Genomic DNA, 26166 nt, shown 5'->3' on the forward strand with positions numbered 1-26166 from the left:
AATGAGTGCAAAATCTGCCCTCCAGGGATCCCCTTAAATCCCCTTGACAACTCCCCTGCTGCTGGTTGCCTCTCTGTTTCCTCAGGCCCTGTACTCAACTTCAGCTGTGCATCTGTGGTGCTGAATGCTCATCAATGATTTACACATCTCTTCCTAATGCTGCACTATGATATTCATAAGGGCAAGCATGAGTCTTAAATGACTTTCTCTCATAGCCTAGCACAGTTATGATGAGTGCTCAATCAAATCAATAAACTAGAAATGAGCCCCTTCCTGGAGGTAGGCATCCCCACCCCCACTCCCTGCCAATCACTCCCTGATTTCCAGTGTGATGACTTTAGCCCTAGAGAGGACTATGGCCTTGGAGAAATGTTGTGTGTTTCTATCACTCTTTTTCCTAGTGAAGTAAAACTGAAGTTCATATTCAAGGCTCCTACTCTTTAAATCCCTACCTCTACCATCTGACCTGTACAAACTATGTCTCCTCTTTAAAGTCTGTTTTAAATGTCATCAGATTATTAAAGCCTCTCCTGGTGTCCCTAGTCTGAACTGGAGATTTAAAATCTCTTTATCAGGACTTCTTGTCTCTTGCCGTGTTTTTTGTTCACATCACTTTCTGAAACTAAAGATTTAGTCATTCCTCAATGTGTATACACATCAGAATGTGGTATTGTGCATCATAAATAATTACAATTTTCCATCTGTCAACTAAATGAATTAAATTATTGCTTTTTTAAAAAAAGACTTTAAGTATGGTAAGCATTAATGCATGTCCTGTCAGTCCTTAACAGTGCCTAATGGTATTGTTTGCATGGTAAGTACTCTGTTAATGATTGTTTCCTTATATTTTTCTAAGACCTTTCCTTACCTGGAAATTTTAAATTTAGAACTTTCTTTGCCCAAGAACTTCATATGTTTCTTTTTTTGTTCCCACCTCTCCAAGAGTTATTTTTCTTTTTCTTTTTGCTCAAAGTGAAATAAGGACAAATATGATTACACTACTGGTATGATTCTGCACCATATTCATATATTTCTTTTTTTTTAAGAGAGAGAGAGAGAGAGAGAGAGAGAGAGAGAGAGAGAGAGAATTTTTTTTAATAATTATTTTTTAGTTCTCAGCGGACACAACATCTTTTTTTTTTTTTTTTTTTTGTATGTGGTGCTGAGGATTGAACCCGGGCCTCACGCATGTAAGGGCGAGCGAGTTACCGCTTGAGCCACATCCCCAGCCCTATTCATATATTTCCAATCCTGTTTTTCCTTTATTTTGTCTTGCTCTATAGTAGTCATCACCATCAGATATGGTAAATGGTTTACTATATATTTATTGATCTGTGGCCTTGGATAGATAGTAGAGATAACTACCTCTTTGGTTCATCACTTTATCCCCAGAATGTGTGATTGTCTGATACATAGAAGGTGCTTCGTAAATATTTGTGAAATGAACAATGAAGTATGAATAAATTCAATTCTAGTTAAATCAACAAGCAGGTGCTAAGTGCTTACTATTTACAAAGCACCATAAAAAGGATTTCAGATAAATCAAAGATGTTGAACCATGACTTCTGGTCCACAGAATTTGTTTCCCACTCTCAGATATAAAGTATAGTATGAGCTTTGATGAGAAATTTTATTTAAGAATAAGAGACAGCTCTGGGTATTGAGCAAGGCAATGATTCAAAGTCTTGGGAAAGGTCATTTGTGGTGAGGGAGAACTGAAAGGGAAGTATGGGAAACTGACCTGTTGGGTCTCCATTGGTATCCACCTAGTATGAATTAATAGAGAACAGGTCTCAGGTGACCATGGGCATACTCAGGAAGTTTCAGAGTTTATAATACAAAGTGCTATAAAGAGACATATTGAAGATGGAATCCATCAGTAGAACTCAGCTTCTTACTTTATTTCTTCATTCATGTTATAAGAATTGGCCAGCTCTGTAAAGATTATTTAGAAAATATAAATTAATTTGTGTTCAGCATTAACTTTTGTTATGAATTCAGGTAATCTCCGCATTGGATTTGATTTAGTAAACACATGGCTCTATCTTCTTTACATTGCATTTAATTGACATTTACAATATGGTTTAAATTCTACAAAATAAAACTTTGAGGTAAGCATCTTTGCTTTATAATTAAATCATTGCAGTTACAGAAATTGAGTGATTTCTCCATAGTCAGGAAACAAGTAACTTATTGCTCTAGTACTAGTAAGTGCTGGACTAGTACTAAAACCTGACTTTTAGACTCCTATGAAAATTCTAGTTTAGTACTCTGTCTACAGCCCAGTCCAATTCTCTAAATAGATACCTGGAAAATCTTCCTTTATTATCTTGGTGTATTGCCTCCCAAAAGATCATACCAGCTACCATTTTATTTCCATAAAAGCAAAAGCATATCTGAGGCTTTCTTATCAGTGAAAAGCTTTGTTCATGAGTTGAAAGACAGCCATATTTTCACTCAACTTATAGGTTGGAGCATTATAAAGTTGATCAGGTAAAATTTTGACACCAAACTGCCACCTTAAGAATTAAACCTTGGGGCTGGGGATGTGGCTCAAGCGGTATCGTGCTGGCCTGGCATGCTTGCGTCCCGGGTTCGATCCTCAGCACCACGTACAGACAAAGATGTTGTGTCCACCAATAACTAGAACATAAATATTAAATATTCTCTCTCTCTCTCTCTCTCTCTCTTTCTCTTTTTTTTTAAAAAAAAGAATTAAACCTTATATCGTTTTCTGAAGCATCCTAGCTGCTTTCACAGCTAAACTTGGTTCTAGCACTACACCAGCTCTGTTACGCCTCCTAGATTCTCTACTCATTAGTTTTCATGGTTTGGGTTTCAGAGAGTTTTAGTTAGCAGTTTACTGAATGCTCAAATAGTTGAATCCAGTTTCTTTGCAACTTTTACAGATAATGATGGCCTATTTGGTTGAATAGATTCCTGGTTTCACCTTCGATTCAGAGACAACTAAGCAATGTACTTCTCCTATCCTTTTTCAGTGGGGTTGGACTGACATGTTTTCATGCTTTATGGAAACATTTGTTAAAGTGCCCTGTGGATAAAACATGAGATCCACAGGATGAATACAATATGTTATTCATTCATGCATGTGTTTATCACTTTACCTCACAGACTCTTTATTCTGATAGTGCACCTTGACAGATGTGAACCAGACATTGTCCTTGCCTTCATGCACGTCCAAATCTACAGAGGGATAAGGTACTGCTCCCTTGAAGCCTTTGGTAACCCACCCAAGGAGATGGTAGTCTTCCTTTTGCTTCTGGGGACAAAAAAAGTTTTCCTTTGATTTTATTAAATCCCTTATCCATTGTATTGCATTTCTATATTTATACACCTCTGTGGATTTTCTAGAGCTTGGAGCAAATTATATTCATTTCTTTCTACCTTCTCAGTACCAAAGACAGCATGGGATAGTTACTAAAAGAATGCATTATGAATAAATAAGCAAATGAAAATGTTAGGTGCATAATAAAATACCCTTCCAATTAGAGGGTAGTGGAGGAAGTGGCTTTCGAGCTGCCTCTGCTGGATGGATGTGTAGAAAAGGGCCTCACAACAGTGCACAGATCACATCAAGGATGGAGGTAGGAAAGGATAAGGCCTCTGTGAACTATAAGAAATGGTTCCATCAGGATGGAGTATGGGGTTCACAGAGAGAGGGACAAAGAAATAATGTTGGAAAAGAAGCATGGGGTCCACTGTTTTCAGAGAGAACACTGAGTGAACACAATTAATGTTCACTGGACTTTACTAAAATTCTAAAGATTCTATATCTCTTAGGTTTCAAGGTGAAAAAGGTGACTGGGTCAGTATAGATTTATTATCATAAGAGATGAAAGCCTGGAAAATTCTTCATTGAGTCCAGGACCAGCAAAGACTATGGTGGCAAGGATAGCCAGAGCTCTTAAAATGGGCCCATATGATCTCAGGGTTATTGCATATTGGATTCATTTGTCAATCTTGAGGCACACTTGCTTCAAACAAAACCTGTGTTGGGTGTTATTTTCTTTTTTATGAAACTTTTTCATTTATATATGATAGCAGAATGCATTACAATTTTTATTACATATATAGAGCAAAATTTTTCATATCTCTGGTTGTATACATAGCATATTCACACCAATTTGTGTCTTCATACATGTACTTCATACATGTGATGATCATCATATTCCACCATCATTAATTACTCCATGCCCCCTCCCTTCCTCTCCAACCCCTCTGCCCTTTCTAGAGTTTGTCTATTCCTCCCATGATCCTGCTCCCTATCCCACTATGAATCAGCCTCCTTATATCAAAGAAAACATTCGGCATTTGTTTTTTTGGGATTGGCTAACTTCACTTAGCATTATATTCTTCAACTCCAATCATTTATCTGCAAATGCCATGATTTTATTCTCTTTTATTGAGGAGTAATATTCCATTGTGTATATAGGCCATTTTTTTTTACCCATTCATCTATTGAAGGACATCTAGGTTGGTTCCACAGTTTAGCTATTGTGAATTATGCTGCTATAAACATTGATGTAGCTGTGTCCCTGTAGTATGCTGTTTTTATGTCCTTTTGGGTATAGTCTGAGGAGAGGGACAGCTGGGTCAAATGGTGGTTCCATTCCCAATTTTCCAAGAAATCTCCATACTGCTTTCCATATTAGCTGCACCAATTTGCAATCCTTCCAGCAGTGTATGAGGGCACCTTTTCCCCCACATCCTCGCCAACACTATTGTTATTTATCTTCATAATAGCTGCCATTCTGACTGGAGTGAGATGAAATCTTAGAGTGGTTTTGATTTGCATTTCTCTAATTGTTAGTGATGATGAACATTTTTTCATGTATTTGTTGATTCATTGTACATCATCCTCAGAGAAGTGTCTGTTCAGGTCCTTGGCCCATTTATTGATTGCGTTATTTGAGTTTTTTTGGTGTTTAGCTTTTTGAGTTCTTTATATATCCTAATGATTAGTGTGCTATGTGATGTGTGAGGGGCAAAGATTTGCTCCCAAGATATAGGCTCACTATTCACCTCACAAATGGTTTCTTTTGCTGAGAAGAAGCTTTTTAGTTTGAGTCCATCCCATTTATTGGTTCTTGATTTTAATTCTTGGGCCACAGGAGGCTTATTAAGGAAGTTGGAGCCTAATCCCACATGATGAAGATTAGGGCCTACTTTTTCTTCTATTAGATTTAAGGTCTCTGGTTGTATTCCTGAGTCCTTGATCTACTTTGAGTTGAGTTTTGTGCAAGGTGAGAGATAGGGGTTTAATTTCATTTTGTTGCATATGGATTTCCAGTTTTCCCAGCATCATTTGTTGAAGAGGCTGTCTTTTGTCCAATGCATGTTCTTGGAAACTTTTTATAATATAAAATAATTGAAGTTTTGTGGGTTAGTCTCTGTGTCCTCTATTCTGTACCATTGGTCTACCAGTTTGTTTTGGTGCAATACAATACCATGCTGTTTTTGTTACTATTGCTCCATAGCATAGTTTAAGGTCTGATATAGTGATGCCACCTGCTTCACTGTTCCTGCTAAGTATTGCTTTAGCTATTCTGGGTCTCTTATTTTTCCATATGAATTTCATTATTGCTTTTTCTATTTCTATGAGGAATGCCATTGGGATTTTGGTAGGAATTGCATTAAATCTGTATAGTGCTTTTAGTACTATAATCATTTTGATAATATTAAGTTTGCCTATCCAAGAGCAAGGTAGATCTTTCCATCTTCTAAGGTCTTCTTTGATTTCTTTCTTTAGGGTTCTGTAATTTTCATTATATTGGTCTTTCACCTCTTTCTTTAAGTTGGTTCCCGAGTATTTTTTTTTTTTTTTGAGGCTATTGAGAATGGAGTAGTTTTCTTCATTTCCCTTTCTGAGGATTTGTCACTAATATACAGAAATGCCATTGATTTATGGGTATTGATTTTATATCCTTCTAATTTGCTGAATTCATTTACTAGTTCTAGATTTTTTCTGGTGGAACTTTTAGGGTCTTCCAGGTATAGAATCATATCATCAGGAAATAGTGCCAAATTGAGTTCTTTTTTTTCCTATGTGTATCCCATTAATTTCTTTTGTCTGTCTAATTGCTCTGGCCAGTGTTTCAAGAACTATATTAAATAGAAGTCGTGAAAGAGGGCATCCCTGTCTTGTTCCAGATTTTAGAGGTAATGTCTTCAATTTTTCTCCATTTAGAATGATGTTGGCCTGAGGCTTAGCATAGATAGCCTTTACAATGTTGAGATATGTTCCTGTTATCCCTATTTTTTTAGTGTTTTGAACATAAAAGTATGCTGTATTTTGTAAAATGCTTTTCTGCATCTATTGAGATGATCATATGATTCTTATCTTTAAATATATTGATGTGATGAATTACATTTATTGATTTCTGTATGTTGAACCAACCTTGCATCCCTGGGATGAATCCCACTTGGTCATGGTGCACTGTCTTTTTGGCATGTTTTTGTATTCAATTTGCCAGAATTTTCTTGATAATTTTTACATCTATGTTCATTAGAGATATTGGTCTAAAGTTTTCTTTTTTTGTGATGCGTCTTTGCCTGCTTTTGGGATCAGAGTAATTTTGGCTTCACAGAATGAGTTTGGAAGTGTTGCCTCTTTTTCTATTTCCTGAAATAAATTAGAGAGTATTGGTATTAATTCTTGTTTAAATGTCTTGTAGAACTTGGCTGTGTATCCGTGTGGTCCTGGGCTTTTCTTCTTTGTAGACTTTTGATGGTGTCTGCTATTTCGTCACTTGAAATTGATCTGTTAAATTGTGTATCCTGATTCAATTTGGGCAAATTATATGACTCTAGAAAATTGTCGATGCCTTTGATATTTTCTATTTTATTGGAGTACAAGTTTTCAACATAATTTCTAATTATCTTCCAAATTTCTGTAGTGTCTGTTGTGATATTTCCTTTTCTTTTCTTCACGTATGTTAGTGATTTGAGTTTTCTCTCTCCTTTTTGTTAGCATGGCTAAGGGTCTGTCAATTTTATTTATTTTTTCAAAGAACCAACTTTTTGTTCTGTCATTTTTTTTTCAATTGTGTCTTTTGTTTCCATTTCATTGATTTCAGCTCTGACTTTAGTTATTTCCTGTCTTCTGCTGCTTTTTGTGTTGATTTGTTCTTTTTTTAGGGCTTTGAGATGTAGTGTTCACTCATTTATTTGTTGACTTTTTCTTCTTTTAAGGAATGAACTCCATGCAATGAACTTTCCTCTTAGAACTGATTTCATAGTGTCCCAGAGACTTTGATATGTTGTATCTGTGTTCTCATTCACCTCTAAAACTTTTTAATCTCCTCCTTGAGATCTTCTGTAACCCACTGTTCATTCAGTAGCATATTATTTAGTCTCCAGGTGTTGGAGTAGATTTTATTTCTTATTTTATCATTGATTTACAATTTCATTCCAATATGATCTGATAGAATTCAGGGTAGTATCTCTACTTTTTTGTGGCATAGTATATGGTTTATTTTAGAGAAGGCTCTATATGCTGCTGAGAAGAAAGTATATTCTCTCATTGAAGGTTGGAATGTTCTATATATGTCAGTTAAGTCTAAGTTATTCATGTGTTATTGAATTCTATAGTTTCTTTGTTCAGCTTTTATTTAGAAGATCTATCTAGTGATGAAAGAGGTATGTTAAAGTCACCCAAAATTAAATTGTGTTGTTTTCTATTTGTCTCTTGAACTTAAGAAGAGTTTGTTTGATGTACATAGCTGCCCCATTGTTTGGGGCATATATATTTAGAATTGTTAAGTCTTGTTGGTGTATGGTTCCCTTGAGCAGTATGTAGTGTCCTTCTTTATCCTTTTTGATTGACTTTACTTTGAAGTCTACTTTATTTGATATGAGAATGGAAACCCCTTATTGCTTCTGCAGTCCATGTGAGTGGTATGATTTTTTCCAACCCTTTACCTTGGAGGCAGCATATTATTTTTTTTTTATCCAATCTGCTAGACTGTGTCTTTTAATTGGTGAGTTTAGGCCATTCACATTCAGGGTTATTATTGAGACATGATTTGTATTCCCAGATATTTTTGTTTATTTTTAGTATTTAATATGACTTGGTTTCTCCTCTGATTAGATTTTCCTTTAGTGTAATCCCTCCCTCTGCTGATTTTCATCATTTTTTTCCATTTTCTTTTCTTGGAATATTTTGCTGAGGATGTTCTGTAGTGTAGGCTTTCTAGTTGTAAATTCTTTTAACTCTTGTCTATCATGGAAGGTTTTTATTTCATCATCAAATCTAAAGCTTAGTTTGCTGGATATAGGATTCTTGGTTGGCATCCATTTTCTTTCAGGGATTGGTATATGTTGTTCCACAATCTCCTGGGTTGAGGGTCTGAGTTGAAAAATCTACTGAGATACCAATTGGTCTCCCCCTGTATGTGATCTGATTCCTCTCTCTTGTTACTTTTAAGATTTTATCCTTATTCTGTATGTTAGGCATTTTCATTATAATGTGCCTTTGTGTAGATCTGTTGTAATTTTGCACATTTGGTATCCTCTAAACCTCTTGTATTTGGTTTTCAAATTCGTTCTTCATGCTTGAGAAATTTTCTGATATTATCTCATTGAAGAGATTGTACATTCTTTTTGAATCTCTGTGCCTTCCTCTATCCTAATAACTCTTATATTTGGTCTTTCAATGCTGTCCCATAATTCTTGGATGTTCTATTCATGGTTTCTAACTTTCTTCACTATGTAACCAACTTTATTTTCCAGATTGTATACATTTTCTTCATTATCTGATGTTGTTTCTTCCAAGTGATCTAGTCTGTTGGTTATGCTTTCTATTGACTTTTTTATTTGATTAATTGTATCCTTCATTTCAAGGATTTCTGACTTTTTTTGAGGTCTCTATCTCTCTCTTGAAGTAATCTTTTGCTATTTGTATTTGCTCTCTTATCTCATTGTTGAAGTGATAAAATTTTGCTTGCTTCTGCAGTCCATGTCAATGGTATGATTTTTTCCAACCCTTTACCTTGGAGGTATTTGCTCATTTAGGTCATTCTTTAATTCATAGATTATTTTAATTATGAATCTCCTGAACTCCTTCTCTGACATTTCATCAACTTCACTGTCCACAGGTTCTGTTATTATAGTGTCTTGATTTGTTTGGGTCACTTTCCTACCTTGTTTTTTCATGTTGTCTATGTGTCTTCCTTTCCTGCAGTGTGGATCTTGTAGTACCTGTGCAGATTGTCTGTACCTCACCTTGATGTTGGGCTTCCAGACCCTGCTGGTGTTCCTCAATGGATGCCACTTCATCCTGTGTCTGGGACCTGCATAAGTTGGAGTGGGTGGATCTGGGCCATTGGGCTCGACCTCCCGAGGTAGTCTGCTGGTAGGAAGGGGCAGTCCTGCACCAAAGGCTAAGCTTTGGCAGTATCTGCCTGACCTAGGGAGTGGTGAACCCACCCTACTGAAATCCTGGATCCTATGTGGGCTGTTGTGAGCCTTCTAGGCTGGATCTTGGCTCTTGTTGTGCACTGGTCAGCAGTGGGGGGTGTTCCTGCACCAGAGGTTAGGCTCTGACAGTGTCTGCCCCACAGGGAAAGGGGTCGACCCCGCATGCTGTGCATCTGGGCCCTGCAGAGGCCTGTGTGGATGGATCCGGTATGTGGGATGTTTTAAATGAACTTTGCAGAGACTTCATTGCCATTCTCTCTAAGTTCTTTGCACATGCTTCCAACAGATTACTTCAAATATTGTCTGGGCAGTGCTGAAACTCTGTGTTCTCCACAAGATAGCTGTGACTGGCTGATGCTTTTCGTGTTTCCTCAGAGCCAAGTGCAGTGCTGGCTCATGGAAAATCCTCTATAAATATCTTCCAAATGGAATTGAATTTCTGAAATGTAGATGGAGATACTATTACCTCAGGGACATCAGAGACAGTTGTTGTCTGGACTGGGGGTAGATGCTAGTAGCTCATGGGTAAATTCTCTGTTAGGAAATTAACAATGCAGATGTTTTTTTCTTGCTTCCTTGATACAATGGGAATAAGAGATGAGCAAAGACACAGTGTATTGTCATCACACCAGTGCTTATCTCTATGACATGAATTGAGGAGTACTCAGAAGGCTTGAGGTAGAAAGTTGAAGACAAAAGACTGAAATCTTCCTTTATATATATAATCAGTTCTGGGGATTTAACTCAAGGCCTTGTACATGTGCTCTACCTCTGAGCTACACCCCTAGCCTTGTCTCTCATTTTTAATAAGGAAGAAATGAGAGAGTGAGTTTAATAGAGCTATATGGGCTCTGCTTAAGATTTACATGTGCACAGCTATGGTCACAACCTCAGAAAACACACCCTGTCTTTTTGTTTTTTGCTTAGATACATGCCTGCACACACATATAGTTTTTACAAAGGACAAATTCTTTTATATTAACATAGTATTGTTATTTTCCATGCAATTATTATTTTGCCACATGCTACCGTGGAAGTGCATGGATACACAGTGCAAGCCTTTATGTGTGTAGGAATGTGAAAGCCCTAGGATAGTGGGCAGATATAATGCACATTGCAGAGCGTTAAGTGCTGAACTTGTTTCTTTCAGAGAATTATTCCATTCTTGCAGCACCAGTGCAACTCACTTGAGGAGTGCACTCCAGTGGCTATTTGATCATCTGTGTGACATCTGGGGATGGGCAGTTAGGTTTCTCTCTTTTTTATGAAATAATCTGTCTTAGCCAAATATGAAATTATTTCCTTTATGCTCAGGAAAAAACCAATCATCTTGGCAGAAGAATCTTGGATCTGGTTCTTTGGGGCATGTTCCGTGTTTTGTCTTATAAAAAGAGGCATTTGCATGTTTTGAATTCAGTGCCAAAAATTATGAAAGTTTCTTCAGTTATTTATGTTTTGTGTCTGTGTGTTGAATTGAAGCAGTGGAGGGCAGAAATGGCCATTGGTTTATTTGGATATTTTCTATGTTTTTTTTCTAGAATGCCCCACCTGGCTTCCCCTGCCCTCCTCACAAGCTCCTGGGGTTGCAGTGGGCAGGATGGCAGGCAGTGGGTAAACTTGGCAGCAGTCCTGAGTGCCACTGCTAATGCTCTTCTCAAGATGAGAGTGTTGGCAAAAACGGCTGCTTACCGACAGCAGTTTCCCTCCCTCTCCCTGGGGACTGAGTGTCTTCCCTTTTCTGTTGGCCTGAGGCTTTAGATCAGACATGGTTCCTAATGGGAAGCGCTCCCCAGTTTTGGCAGTGGGAATATGCATTGCTGGTGATGCTTTGTCATTCCAGCAGCTGATTTATTGCAGAGGTTCAGTATGCAGTGTCTGTGAATTGGAAAACTTCAGGGTTCAAGTGTTTTTTATTGACTTCTAGGCAGACAATCATTGTGCCAGGGTTTTTGATTATTCCAAACTTTATATCAAAGAAACATGGATGATCTGGTGGTGAGTAATGGATTTGAATGCTGAGATCCTGGAAATAGCTTTGAGAACCTTCTTATACACACAGAGGGAATTTACTCCATTTTTTTCATTCAGTCCTTTATGTAATCAGCAAATAATAACTGAGTGGAATGGATTGTGTTATTCAAATACAGAACATGTTTTTAGTGTAGCTGTTTTCCTGATTGACCACACTTGAATTAGCAATAGTTTTTGATAATGAGTTTATTTAGGAAAGCTTCGCATTTCCCTTGTTTTAATAATAAATGACACACTTAGGGCACAGTTATGGGTATTTAACAATAGTGATAGCATGGGAGAAAGAATTCTAGCTATTGCTAGCTATCTGTTGATTATACACTAAGAGCTAATTTGGCTTTTGCTATTAAGTCTCATGGCATCTGCTAGAGAAACTGTTTCTGGTGGTAGAGAGTAAGTTAGGGGTGCAGCCTGAAATATTCAATGAATCAAACTGTGACTTCAAGTTGGCTGTTCCTCCCTCTTAAGCAAAAGACAATATGTGAAGTATTCTGATTACAGCTCTGATCTTCAGCTTTAAGAAGTTGCCCTTTGAGCTTGCTCTGTAAATAGTGATTAGTTTGCAAGGCTTCAATTTTGGTCCTTCACCACCCAGAATGGTGCCGGGGCACTGAAGAAAAGTGCTTTTCCCACTGCAGAGGTACTTTAACAGTACCTTCTTTAGCAGGGAGACTAAAATAGGTTTCCTATTGTTCCAATGGGTGTTTTAAGTGCTTTGCAGGTGTATCTGAGAGAATAGAGGTATTTATTTTTAATGAGAAGAACTGAAGAATAAAAACAATCACTGCCTTGGAGAATTGCAGATCAAAGCTTTCTTCATTATAAAACAAATGAAGGCCTCCATCCTAGGAGCTAGTAAATTCATTAATTTTTAATAGAGGAATAGGATATAAATGGTAATTTAATTCTTTGGGGAAAAGATCGTTTAAGTGGTGTTTAAAAATCTACATACTTAGGTGGTTTGCACTGAAAACCTGCCTTGATATCTAAGGTAGTAAAGGTACCGTGCAGTTGAGAAACTTGTTCAATAGCACCAAGGGCCCCTCATAATTGTTTTGATTGTAACCAGGGTATTTGTGCTCTAGCCATGTGAGCTGTTCTTATGGAGCTATTCAAATCAGGAATGTAACTCTCAAGAAGTAGAGCTATAGCTGGGCGCGGTGGTGCACACCTGTTATCTCAGCAGCTTAGGAGGCTGAGGCAGGAGGATCTTGAGTTCAAAGCCAGCCTCAGCAAAAACGAGGCCCTAAGCAACTCAATGAGACCCTGTCTCTAAATAAAATACAAAGTAGAGCCGAGAATGTGGCTCTGTAGTAGATTGCCCCTGAGTTTAATAATAATGATAATAATAATAATAATAATTAGAAGAAGAAGAAGAGGAGGAGGAGGAGGAGGAGCTGAGTACAAGAAATGATAAGCAAATTCCAAATTTTTCAAATCTTCTACTCAATGCTTTTCCTAGTCAGTTAACATCATCCCTCTCCCTTCCAAATATTGGTGCTCTGTCTTAAGTGATCCCCTGGTAGATGGTTTCTTTCACTCTTTAAGCAGCAGCCATGATATTCATTGAAGAAATAAGCTCTGCTGTTCAAATTACAAATAGTTCCAAGGAAAGCCAGGCTGCTCAGAAAGTACCACAGGTTCCCAGGAGCAGCTCCTTCAGAAAGCATATCTGCTATAAACTGACCACATTGGAATGGTTGCAGAGTTGGGGACGTGGCATTTGTTTGAGTGGCTTGCATTAGAAACTTTACTGCAAGTACAGAACAATCATAGAGCAAGTGATTTGATATGGTACAGGAGTACACATGGGGCATGCATTTGCAAAATAGTCACTCCAGGGCTGAGAAATATCTTCTGAGAAATAAGATGAATTATAAAATAAAAAGTATTGAGACATGTCCACTGACAGATGACTGGATAGAGAAAACATGCTATACACATAGAATGTAACAATATTTAGTCTTTCAAAAGAAGTCAACTTTGCAATATGTGACAACACTGGTGAACCTTTAGGACATGATGCTAGTGAAATTAACCACTCACATAAAGACAAATAAATCTAAGTAAATAAATCTAAAAAAACAAAAGTGATAGAATCAGTGTAGAATGATGGTTACCAATGACTTGAAGGCAGGGAGAAATGGGGGTTAATCAAAGAGCATAAAGATTTATTTAAGCAAGATAAATAAGTTCTAGAGATTTTGTGTAAAACATTGCACTTCTAATCCATATTGGAAACTCATCTTGTTCCTTCTCTGCTTTAGATATGAGGAAACTGTGGTTCATGGTGATCAATGGACATCTCAGGACTTTAAGGAAGTCAGTACTTCTTGCATCTCCTCTTCTTTCACTTGTCATGCTGATTTATTTATACTTTTCCGCATGCTAAATCCTTTCCTGGAACAAGGCAACACATAAATAAATGAATGCATTTATGCATGCTATATTTTAATATGTTTGTTATCATCAATCTGTTTATCTGTATGATAAATTTACATTGGTTTGCCTATCCTGCTTGCTGTCCCTCTTCCACTCCTCAAATTTAGAGTTATATGAAGACAAGGTCCTTGCTTAAACTAAAATAAACAGCATCTAAAATTCTGTCCTGTGCCTGAGTATTCAAAAAAAAAAAAAAAAGAAAAGAAAAAGAAGAATATTGCTAGAGAAGGAGCATCATAAATAAAATACTTACATTTTTGGCTCCTGGGTTTGTAGGACCACACTTAGTTAGCTCTTTGGTGGAGGACAGTAAAGCTTGATCCAGATAAAAGAAGGGTTCCCCATGTCACTGACTCTCTCTTCCTTTCTTGTGAATGTGCTCTCAGTTCTGCTTCAGAACTGCTCCTGCCTGAATAATGGTGGCTGTGTGCTCCAGTCCGGGCTTTAGGACTCACCACTGGCTTGGGGTCAGAGAGTTTGGTCAGGCCTTAATGCAGAGAGGTACAGGGCTGTGAAAACAATCATAGGTGTCCTTTTTGTGGTCCATCCAAGAGCATGTGTTCTCTAAATTATCTCTTTGGTGGTTTTAGTCACATGTGTTGGGTAGCAGCTTAAAAACTTCTAGGGTTTGAAAGGCGAATCCCCCAGGAGGGACAATTCTAGTGCCTTCCACGATGGGGTGATCAGTTTTCCTTGCTTTTATTCTGTGTTTTAGTTCCCCTAAATTCCAAATTTTAGTGTATTCAGTGTTTTCCCAGCATCCTGAATAGGATCTTTAAAGAACTTCCAAAACTTGACATGTCCAAAATACATCTTCAGTCATTTACCCCACACACGAGTTTCTTCTGCAATCTTATTTACTTGTCTCATCTCAGTAAATAACAGCTCTGTTATCTTTCCAAATTGGAATCTCCAGTTTGTGTGTGTGTGTGTGTGTGTGTGTGTGTGTGTGTGTGTGTGTGTGGAGAGAGAGAGACAGACAGACAGACAGAAAGAAAGAAACATATTTTATACCCAACCTTTCAGCAAATCCTGGTGGATTTGTCTTGAGAATATTACCAGAACCTGATCACTTTTCATTGTTACCAACTTGGTCCAGGTCACCATTCTCTCTCCCTAGGAATAATTGCAGTCATCTCTCAACGGGTCTCCTTACTTCTATTGTGCTTTGTTGTGGTCTATTTGCAACACAGAAGATCCTTAATATTATTGTACTTTGATCATATCATCTCTCTCCTCCTCTGCTCAAAACACTAATGGTTTTCTATGTAACTCAGAGTAACCTTCATGAAAACTGCAGAATCTGGCTCCTGACTTTATTTTTATCCTTCTCCAATCCTTGGCTCTCCCCCACTGCCGCCCTCCTATTCCTTGAGTACATACCAGCCTGCTTTTACCTGAGGCCTTTTCTTTAGCTGTGTCTTCAGCCCAACATGCTCTTCGCTACACTACACTCCTTTACTTGCTTTATATCTTTATTTAAGGGTCCCTTTCTTGGTAGACCTTACCTGAATACACTATTGAGAACTGCCTGCCTGTCCCCCATCCCAGCCTTCTCTCTTTCTCCACTGTCCTTGGCATCATTTGACCTTCATATATTGTAGTTATTTTCTGCATTTCCTTTCAGTCTCCCTCAACTAGAATGCAGACCCCTTAGGGGCAAAGATTATTATCTGGCTTTTGTCTGGGCCTGTATCACTAGCTCCTTAATGGTGCCTGTCCCATAATAAGCCATCAGTATATTGAATAAATGAATGGATGCTTTCCAGAAAAATCTACCTTTTCATGGCCCAAAGGTTCTGTTTTCTGTGCTATTAATATTTAATAAGAGATATTCCAAGCTCACCAGCAGGAGGAATATATTGAGTTTATACGTTCTCTCCAGCTGCACACCAGTCACCTTGTGACACCAATGCTACTTCTCGAACTAATTACAAAATGTCCACATCATTGTAGTGGTGATATTATAAATGCTAACTGGAAAAGTTTGGACTGGCAAAGACATGTAAGAAGCTACATGCACCCTTAACTGTCTTCTTAAGGGACTAACACAGCAAAAATATTTAACACTCACTGAGCATTGACTCCAGGTTAAACTCTGCTTTTTATACTCTTTCTCTCTCCCTTTCTCTCTCTCTCTCTCTCTCTCTCTCTCTCTCTCTCTCTCTCTCTCTCTCTCTCTCTCTCTCCTTTCTCAGAGGTAGGTGAATATTTCCTCCATTTTATAAATGAGGAACCAGAGATTTAAAGATCTTAAGTAATTTATCAAGTTCAAAGTGTACTTGGTAGCAGATGCAGGATGCTAACCCCAAGGTGTTTTCATCACTGTCCTCTGCTGCAGGGCTTCCTCCTGAGCACATGGACTGAAGGATACTTCCTTTTGCCTTTAGTGGGAGTCTGATGCTTGCACTCATAAAATTGGGCCCAACCTGGAGAGTGAGAACAGGGTGAGAATATTACTTCTCAAAAGGTTGGGACAGTGTCTAATCCATAACCCTCAGCTTTGCGGCCTCTAAGGCGAAAGAGCATTAACTAATTAAAAATTCGTTGAAAATAGGAGCCCAAAGTTTTTGTCTCCTCTTCCTGAACAAAATGATTTGGTCTAAATGCATATTGTGCTCTGACAGCCAAAAGTAATTACTACTTTCCTAGGCCTGAGCCTCAGAGAAATCCCCAATGTACTCTGATCACCAAAATCAGAGGATTTCATGACTGGAATAGTTTTTGGAGATTTGCAATACTTCTCTTCCCAAGGGTGCTCCAGCCATTTAGAAACACCTGTGAGTTCTCCAGCCCATTGCTGTCCTTCTCACCCTGGGCCTTTGCATGCTTTGCTCCCTGTCCTATTAAACTTACCCTCTGGTGAACCCAAGGTGAACCCCAGCTGCACTTTAAGTTTCAGTGAAGAAGAGTTTAAACAATTGAAAATTTGCAGGTTTATTTAAAAAAAATAAAATAAAACCAGACAGGACTATCATGACTTGCTTTTTTGTCTAATGTTTTTTCCCCAAAACAAAATATTTAGGTATATAATGGTATGTGTGGATGCTAGCATATGAAATTTTGGTTAATGATTAAATCCCTTTATCTGATTTGTGAAATCCAAATAATTGTATCTATTAACTGATATTAATGGCCTGCAATCAAGACACAGCCTGTTGGTTAAACATATCCTTAGATTGATGATAAACAGAGGAATAATTTTTAAAATATGCTAAGTTCGTATCTTTAGCACAGGAGTGTGACTACATTAAGTATGGGTTTATCATTATTATCCTCAGGGAAAGAAGGCATCAGGTTATTTTTTAATGAATCCAGATGTACAGACTGTATTTTTCCTCAAATTTAAACGTACCTCCAGCAGTAGTTTCAAAGCTAGAGCTGTTGAACATGACCGTGGGGATGGTAAGTGAGGTGAGACAGCTGCTTTTGTCTGTGAGGAAACTTAATTTGTGTGACACTTGCCTTCTGTCTCCCAGAAAATTAGCATGTGCAGTTTTAAAACACAAAATGGGATGCTACCATGTTTATTAAGCAAATTCAGTTTATGTCCCTGCATATCAATGTGATGATGGAAAAATATATACTTTGTACTGCACATAGCAAACTCTTCCCACCTGAAATGCCACTTTTGTTTAAGAGGGACATTTAAATATGGAACCCACTAGGCAGGGAGTGAATTGACATTTATCGAGTGTCACTTTTGTGCCTGGCAGTGGGCTAGACACATGCTTTGTGCAAAAGCTGGCATTTCTCACTGGATTCTGACATCAGAGGTGTTGGCACATCTCAAACTCTTCTGAATAAAATAAGCTCTCAATTATCTGCACTGATGGAGGAGAACAGCAATGTAGGAACCACAGCAAGTGATCTCCCAGAGCTTTTTTGGATGCCTGAGAAGGGGCAGGAGAGGACTTTCAAGAAGATGAGGTTTCTATTGCTCCAAACCCTGCTGTCTTATCTGATCCTACTGAGGGAAGGGGGTCAGTTGTGAGGTTGTTGGTAGGTTTTCAAATTGGATAAGGAAAAATTATATATGTAACATTAGAGGCACTACTCCCCAAATGATTAGCAATAGAGTGTTATGTCATAGGCATAGGCATGATTAGATAGGTCATAGGCATGATTATATTTTTTCTTTATATTCACGCATATTCTTTAAAATTTTAAGGCCTATGTAGACCCTTTATCCTGTTTATTTTTCTTTCCTTTAATTCCAAAGTAATTCAATTGTTGAAAATTTAGACATGAATTTAAGCAAGAAAATTATAGTCATTGCCTGTGAGATCAAGTGACTTTGGTACATAAACATTGCTACAATTTTGAAGTAGAGCCTCCAATATTACACGTATAAGTTTCTCTTTTACCCAATTTGAATATATGGCACATACTCTTTTATTTAATATATTAGCAATCAGTTTTTTAAACTGGGCAATTAAAAAACTAATAGCTTTTCAGGTAGTGAGACATCTCAAGCAAAGAATGGGGGACTTCTAGCCTTCATAGCCACTGGAAACTAGTTATTATACAGCAAAGGCCGTCAGCTCTGTTTATAATAAGAATGCAGCATGGTCTTTCAAATCATAAAAATTTTAAATATTAGGAGGTACCTGACTCTTACAGTGTTACTAAGAGTAGATAAAGGAGGTTTCATTTTGTCCATATTCCCTCATGAGGGACTGAGGTATTCTGCTAGAACCGGTCGCCCACAAGTATATATTCGGACAGGTACTCAGATTTCTAATGAAATGGCTTTTCTACCACATTATTAAATCCATCAGTGTCTTAGTCAGCTTGGGCTGCCATATCAATAGACGCCATAGACTGGGTGACTCAAATGACAGATATTTATTTTCTCACAGCTCTGGAGGCAGGGAAATCTAAGATCAAGGTTTGGCCGATTTGGTTTCTGGTGAGGGTTCTCTTCTTGGCTCATAAGACAACTCTTTTTGCTTTGTCCTCACATGACCTTTCCTTGGAGTATATAGATGAAGAAAGAACATTCCCTGGTGTCTCTTCTTATAAGAATGCCAATCAGAACAGATCATGGCCACACCCTTGTGACCTTATTCAATCTTACTTGTTACTTGTTAGTTCCATAGAAGCTCCATCTCTACATCCAGCCACACTGGTGTTTAGGGGTTCAGCGTATGAATGGAGCGTGGGGTGGGCACTCACATTCAGTCTGTAACAGTTGTCCAACAAAAAAAAAAATATGATGTTCCTATTGTTATACTCCCAGGGGATGGAGATATATCCATAAGCAATTGTCATATTATGCTGTACTGGAGAAGAGTGTGGACCTATTAACCCTAAATTCGAGACAGCATTCATTGGAGAGTCACATGTGTGTCATGCTGTAAAAGACAAGTAGGTGTCAGACAGAAGAGGGACAACGATCAAGGGTTGTTGAAGCTATTGCCTACCTTTGGCACAAAGAGAACTTATTTTTACCTTTTCTTCCTTATTTTGTTTTATTTATATAATTTTGCTAAATTATATAAAACTTTGTAAGTCATACAAATCTTCTACCTCATACCTCTGTTTTGTTTGGTAATATAATTAATAAAATTAAATTAAATTTAGAACCTTGAGTTAGGCAGTTGTCATAGTGTTAATTCCAGGCAAGTCTGTTTTCCTCTTCCAAGTCATGTCTTTTTAAAGAGAGTTGAAAGATTTAGCAGTGCCTGTATAATCTCTATCAATCCCTATTGATCTCTCCTGGTGTAGGTTGCTTGCTTTATTCAGTGGCCATAGGCATGATTTCTTCCCTCAAGGTCTATCTGATCACCTTGGCAGGCACAAACCTGAAATCTCAATTTGACTTCTAAGAAAAGGACTTCAGAGAACTGGAGGTTTTCCATAAAATACATTTCTCATGTCATGATCTCATTTACTCATTTATTGAGCAGTAACAACTTGCCATAAACTCTTCTAGGTGGAACTGGTATGTACAAAGGAGAATAAGGTAATTCTTTACCCTGAGGTGCATATAGGCTGGAACAGAGTTGGAAAATAGCCTTCAGCTCACACACAGACTTGGTTCACAGAGGCTCCAGGCACATCTCTGGACAAGGTTTCTGAGATTGCATTCAGACTTGGCCAGGATAGCATGCTGGATTAATGAGGCCACCATGGGTCACAGGCAGGGAATACAGGGAAAAAGAAACAGTGACTTGCAAACTGAATGGTATCCTGTCTGAACCCTATTTTTTCACTGAGTTACCAATAAATGATCAAACTAATAATAAAAAGGTATCACTTTCAATGGAAAAAAATCATTGGGTCCATAATGATCAGTTATTGTATCTTTACATTTTGGTTATGAATACATTTTTATCTTCTGGTAAGATTTTCTGCCTAGTTTTTCTTCCCTTTCCTTTTTAAGTTTTACATTGGAGTTTGAAAAATTTCCTCTTGAGAGAGTGATCTATTGTTGGCAGGAATTTATTAATGTACTTCCACAAAAGGCCCAGATGAAGCCAGCTGATTTGCTGCCTGTGGAAAGAAAGGGACTTAAACCCTTGACTTTTTCTTTTTCCTTTTACACAGTAATCCTGACATTGCATGCTTTTAAAAACCCAGGACCCAGCCTAGATCATAGAATTTCTGAGATAAAACTCAGGCATCAGATTCTGATGCATGGCCTTGGAGTACCATTGTCTTACCAAAGCAAGCACAGCCTCCTCCAGGTTTGGGTTGGTTGGACAGCTTGTGCAGTACAGCTGTTCTTTGCAATCAGGCAGATAGAACGTGGGAGTAAAAAAAGGAGGCCACAGTAGAGGTTTCTCCTGGACCATGGTCTTTGGGCAAATGCTGGGCAGACAGATAAAGCAGAGGTATACTTGTCCAACTCTACAACCATAATCTTTATGCTTCCTCTGATTAAAACGTAAAATTCCGGGGCTGGGGATGTAGCTCAAGCGGTAGTGTGCTCGCCTGGCATGCGTGCGGCCCGGGTTTGATCCTCAGCACCACATACAAACGAAGATGTTGTGTCCGCCGAGAACTAAGAAAAAATAAATAAATGTTAAAATTCTCTCTCTCTCTCTCTCTCTCTCTCTCTCTCTCTCTCTATCCCCCTCTCTCACTCTCTCTTTAAAAAAAAAAAACTTAAAATTCCATCTCTAATTCCCACAAAATCTTTAGAAAGCAGAACAGAGTTGTGGCTAAGAGCACATGTTTGAGACCACAGACTTTAGAGTTAGAACAAACTGAATTCAAATTCCAATGAAGTAGGTACCCTTAAGCATGTTACATAACTTTATCATGACTCAGTTTTCACCTCTGAAAAGTGGTGGAATAATACTTAGATTTATGATTGTTTAATGATTGAAAGAGACATTGTTCACAAAGAGCAAGCACTTCATTATACTGGTTGTAGAGGGAAGGCTCAGTAATCATGTGTTGTCATGGTAGCTGTATATCTGGTGTGAAGGTCAATCACATCTGTGGGCCATGAGTTCCACCACAGCACTGTCAATGCTGGGGAGTCACCATCCACCTGAGGACCTAGGAGGGGGAACCAAGTTCAGGAAGCTACTAGTGGCAAAGTACATATTAAGTCCAACTGGTCACAGTCCTTTTGTTTCACAAGGTTTTGGTAATTAGTGAAATAAATGCATGAAATATTTAAAAATTATTATGAAACACTGTGAAAAGACCCAGAATGAAACGGAGCTATGTCAGCAGTTAGCCTGCCCTTTCCATCTCATCCTGACTTCCCGAGTCTCCAGGATGGTGCATGAGGGATGGCTCCATTGTACTTGCTGCCCTGAATCATGGTCATCATCATGCTATTGCATTCTCCAGGCTCGGAACCAAGACAGGACAACAGATTTCCTTCCTGGATTTGAATGTGTTATCCTAAATGCATTGGACAACACATTGACCCAGAATGGTAAATAGTAAGTAATCCCTAGATTTCATTTTGTAATTAAAGCCTCTCTGCATTGGATTACCCAAACTTCAAATAAGCAACAAAGTTGAAGCTTCAGTTTTAGCTTTCTTGTTCCTATCTTGTGCTCTAGCAACATGCAAAGCAAAGTGTGAAAGGATCTGCAGAAGGGACCAAAGAATTAGATGGTCTATGGCCTTGTCACTTCCTAGACTTAGATCCTCCTTCCTGAAGTTCTTCTTGAATTTCTGTCCTTTTCAGCCAGCTTCAACGTCTTTGCTCTGAATTCTCATAGTGTTTCACTGACATTTTTATGCCATTTTTTCTTTTATTAAAATTATGCCCAAATTTCTACAAGCCTTATATAGGAGAGGATTTACTTGGTTATTTTTGCATTTCCTCCTCATATCTAACACAGAGACTTTTACATATAAGTACTTAACATTTGTTAATTAATACAAATTTGGGGATATCAAAAGAAATAAAACCATATCACTGTCTCACCATTATTCTGACCATCAAATAATAACATTTAGTAAAATGTTAAAATTTATTTTTAAATATTTTACTGTAACACAGAATTCAGACCATTTAGATTCCTTTTATGAATTTGTTTTTCCAGACCTTAGTTCATTCTCCAAACAAAATCTGTGGCCAGACTCGGTGGAAAGCTTCCATCATTAATTTTTCCCTCCAATCACACAGCCATTTTGTAAGAATGCAAACATATTGTTTTCTGTGTTCTTCTGGTTTCCAAGTGAGTGTAGTTATCATTTAGAATTCTCCCACCTGCTTCCAGATGTCAAAGTAAGGGGGAGATTACTCTTGAGAGCTCATCAATTCTGCTTCAGTGGACACTGGGAGGTTGCAAGATGGATAATTTTGCCTGTGAATTCTTTTTTGAAGTCTTAAATTGTTCACAATCTGTGTAAACTCTTGCTTTACTGAATAGGTTGGGAGGGTGAGATGGCAATAATTTAGTAAAAAATTCTGTCCAGCAAAAGGTGAACTTAATAAACCAGCATTTACTTGCCTGGTGTAAGCTCTATTTTGGAAGAATATGCTTGTTTCTGTGAGCACAAGGAAATGGGGGTGGTGAAGACATCCAGGATAAGACAAGTGGTGATTGACAGCCCAGCTGGTGGAGATGGGTAATTGGAAATTCATGGCACATAAATCTCCTAGTACTTATCTTGAAGCACAGGAAGAGAGGAGATCTGAGCAGAGGAACATTTAACTCTTTCAAAGGGATCTAATAATGTAGCAGATCTTTAAGTTCTTCATTTTAACTTTAATTAAATTATGGTTTTCTGTGTTAGAGAGATAAATGCATTCTGCTTAAGAAAATGGCTTTGTGCATAGTAAATGGAAATATGCAAGACTGTTGGAGAAGCTCTTTGTTTATTTGTTTAGAATATGGAATCCTTTCCCATGGGTCCCCTTCTTTAGAAAGCAATTGTTTCCCTTACTTTTGATGGGTTTCTGGTTTCTTTGTATACAGGGGTATCTGTCTTATGTGTTTAGTTTCTAATTTCCAAATTGGTGATTTTTGTGTTTTTTTTTTTTATTTTTAGTGAGGAGATATTAGATCATTAGCAAGTAACTCAAACTAAAAATAGTAGTTCGATCATTCATCTTTCTTATCAAAGTTCCGTGCTTTCTTTGACAGTTGGGGTCCTTGGTTTAACATCACTGAAATGGACAACCACTTTCATTGTCTTCTTTATGATAGCCTATCCTATTATTAAATATGATCATTAAGTCATTTCTAATTTATTTATTTTTTGGTCCAGGCCTACATAAATAACTACAAATTTTCAATTTCAACAAAGTTAAGTATGTTGAACTTGTTGGGGTGTGAATGAGCTGGGCTGATCTCCCCAGATCCTTTCTCTAAGTGGATGGATCTCTTGAAGCAGTGGATCTATTTTATCTGCTGGACTTGCATTGTCTCTGACTCCTTTTTTGTTGATGTTCAGAACACTTATCTTAATGCCCTGTATGCTCAAAGATTTGTTGCCACATCTGTGTTGTTTCTGGCTGGCAAAGTGTTGCATCTGTTGTAACTCTGGGGTTCCTGCTGGTGAACAGAGCTACACTGTTGGAGGCTAGCTTTCCATGGCTTCAGAGCTTGAAGGAGCCTCCTTTCCTAACATCTGGTAGAGAGGCCTGAAGGGAGGAGAGCTGGAGGGGTGCACTGAGGAACAGAGACAGAAGTGAGAACAGTTATAATGATGGGTATGTGAGGAATATTAATCAATACGAGAACTAAGCTTTGGGATTGCCGAGCATTTGTGTTAAGCATCTTGAAAGGATCCAAGAAAGGAAAGGTGAGCTTTTTCTGAGGATCTAGAGTCAGCAAACCCAGGTTATCATCTGAATTCTTCCAGGAGCCAAACTAGTTACTTGGGTTGGACTAGGTCTTTACAATGAGAAGGATGAGAAGAGCTGGACTAGACAATGGGTTCAGTAGAGAAAAAGATGCCATAAACTCTCTTGCCCATTCCAAAGGCCATGAAGGCTGTTTTCTGACTGTGTAAAGTGAATGTTATCTCACACAGTGCCTTGGAATGCGCAGAGGAAGACAGTGCATACATACAGATTGTCTGGTTCCTTGTGAAACAAGGTAATGGCAGGAGGTAGATGCCAGAGGATAGGGGAAGACTTATATTTATGACAATCACAGTAGGAAACCTTAGGAAGAAGTGATTATCAAGCTTTTAAAACCATATTTCCTGTCTTAAAGAAGCACTGCAATTAATATATGCTTCTTCAGTGAAGGAAACAAAAAGCCACATCTTCATTGAAACAACACCAGCAGCAGCTGTCAGCAGGTTTTACCAGGAAGCTTCCGGGTTCACTGAAAGGTTAGATTCAGTTCTGTCACCCTTAAGGACTGTTGTGAATTGTAAAGCAACACCCAAAACCAAATATAAAATTTACTAGCAACACCCCAAATTTTGATGGACCCATACCATACCTACAGAAAGAAGTCCAGCTCTGTAGCCTGACATATCCCAACCTGTACAAACTCTCCTTCACACCTTTCTTTAATCCTCATCCCATTTACTCAATAGATACGAACTGACTCGGTGCTAGGCATTGTGCTAGATGCTCATGATTCAAAATGAGTTGTTTCCTGTTGTCAGTGAATTCACATTCTAACCTTGTGGTCAGTGTGGAACAGATCACACCATTAGTCAAGTGTACACTACAAGGGGCATTTCAAAAGGGTGCAATACACTTGTATTTGCTTGTTATCTTTCTTATGCTTAAATTTTGTTTTTCACAAGTCTTAGAGCAAAGCCTAATTTTTCAATCAAAAGTTCATGTTTGTAGTTTGCTTTCATGGACTCTTTTCAGTGGTATTCATGTGAGGGGTTTGCTTATGCAGTTACCATGTTACCAGGTCTTTTGTTCCCCAGGGGCCATAAGAACTTCAAAGGTAGGGTATTTGTCTTATTTGCTTTTTTGAAGACTAAGAGCTCAATGAAGTTCACAAGAATGTAGATAGGCTGTTGTGTCAGAAACTTTGCAATTGCCTTTCCCTCTGTCTAAAACACTTTCCCTACATATCTTTTAATTGATGACTTGGTCTCAGAGAGGCCCTTCCTAACTACCATGTCTAAACTAGGCCCTTCTCTTCATTCCAGTCTCTCTTTATAATTTGGCAAGCTGTATTTTTTTTTTATAGCACATGTCACTGTGTGGATTTTCTTTTCTTCCCCCCCCACTTTTTTTTTTAAGGTACCAGAGATTGAACCCAAAGGTATTTAACCATTGAGTTTTTTCTTTTTTGAGACAGGGTCTCCCTAAGTTACTTAGACACTCGCTCAATTGCTGAGGCTGGCTTTGAACTTGTACTCCTCCTGCTTTACCCTTGCTAGGTGCTGGGATTACAGGTATATGTTACTATGCCCTGCACTGTGTAAAATTTTACATTTGTTTTTGGGTGTTGCTAGTAAATGTGAACGTCTTAAAGAGTGGAGATCTTATCTTTCTCATAAACTGTATTTTTTGCTGATAGAATTTTACCTGGCCTGTAGAAAGACTGCAGCATGTATTGTCAAATATATGAATCACATTTGATTTCCTTTTTGTCTGGTTGCCTTCTGGTCCAACATAACATTTTTATTATTAAAAGATGAGCTCTTTGCAATTTTTCATAGCATCTTCCCTCTCTCTGGGATTGTTTGAATTGTTCTGGCACCTTAAAGATCACAGCAGCAGGATGGCATTTTGCTCTTGCCACATTTGGCTCTGTGCTGCTGACCTTTCCTGGAGTCCTCCTCAGCACATGCAACACAGAAAAGGAGTTTTTGTTTTTTTTTTTTTTTTTGAATCATGGATCCCCAAAC

At 38.1% G+C, this 26166-nt stretch overlaps 1 protein-coding gene across 6 annotated transcripts in view; it reads left to right on the forward strand.

Annotated features, from left to right (window-relative positions):
- The window catches only part of Fat3 (FAT atypical cadherin 3), a 600104-nt gene that overhangs the window by 53661 nt on the left and 520277 nt on the right, over positions 1–26166 (forward strand). The window contains exon 2 of one of the 6 annotated variants that reach the window (XM_078046859.1): positions 13737–13791. The exons of the other annotated variants lie outside the window; for them this stretch is intronic. The gene's annotated coding sequence lies outside the window, so the exon portion shown is untranslated. The remainder of the gene's footprint in view (positions 1–13736; positions 13792–26166) is intronic. 6 annotated transcript variants of the gene reach the window in all.

Source organism: Ictidomys tridecemlineatus, chromosome 4 (genome assembly GCF_052094955.1).
Source record: "Ictidomys tridecemlineatus isolate mIctTri1 chromosome 4, mIctTri1.hap1, whole genome shotgun sequence".
NCBI lineage: Eukaryota > Metazoa > Chordata > Mammalia > Rodentia > Sciuridae > Ictidomys > Ictidomys tridecemlineatus.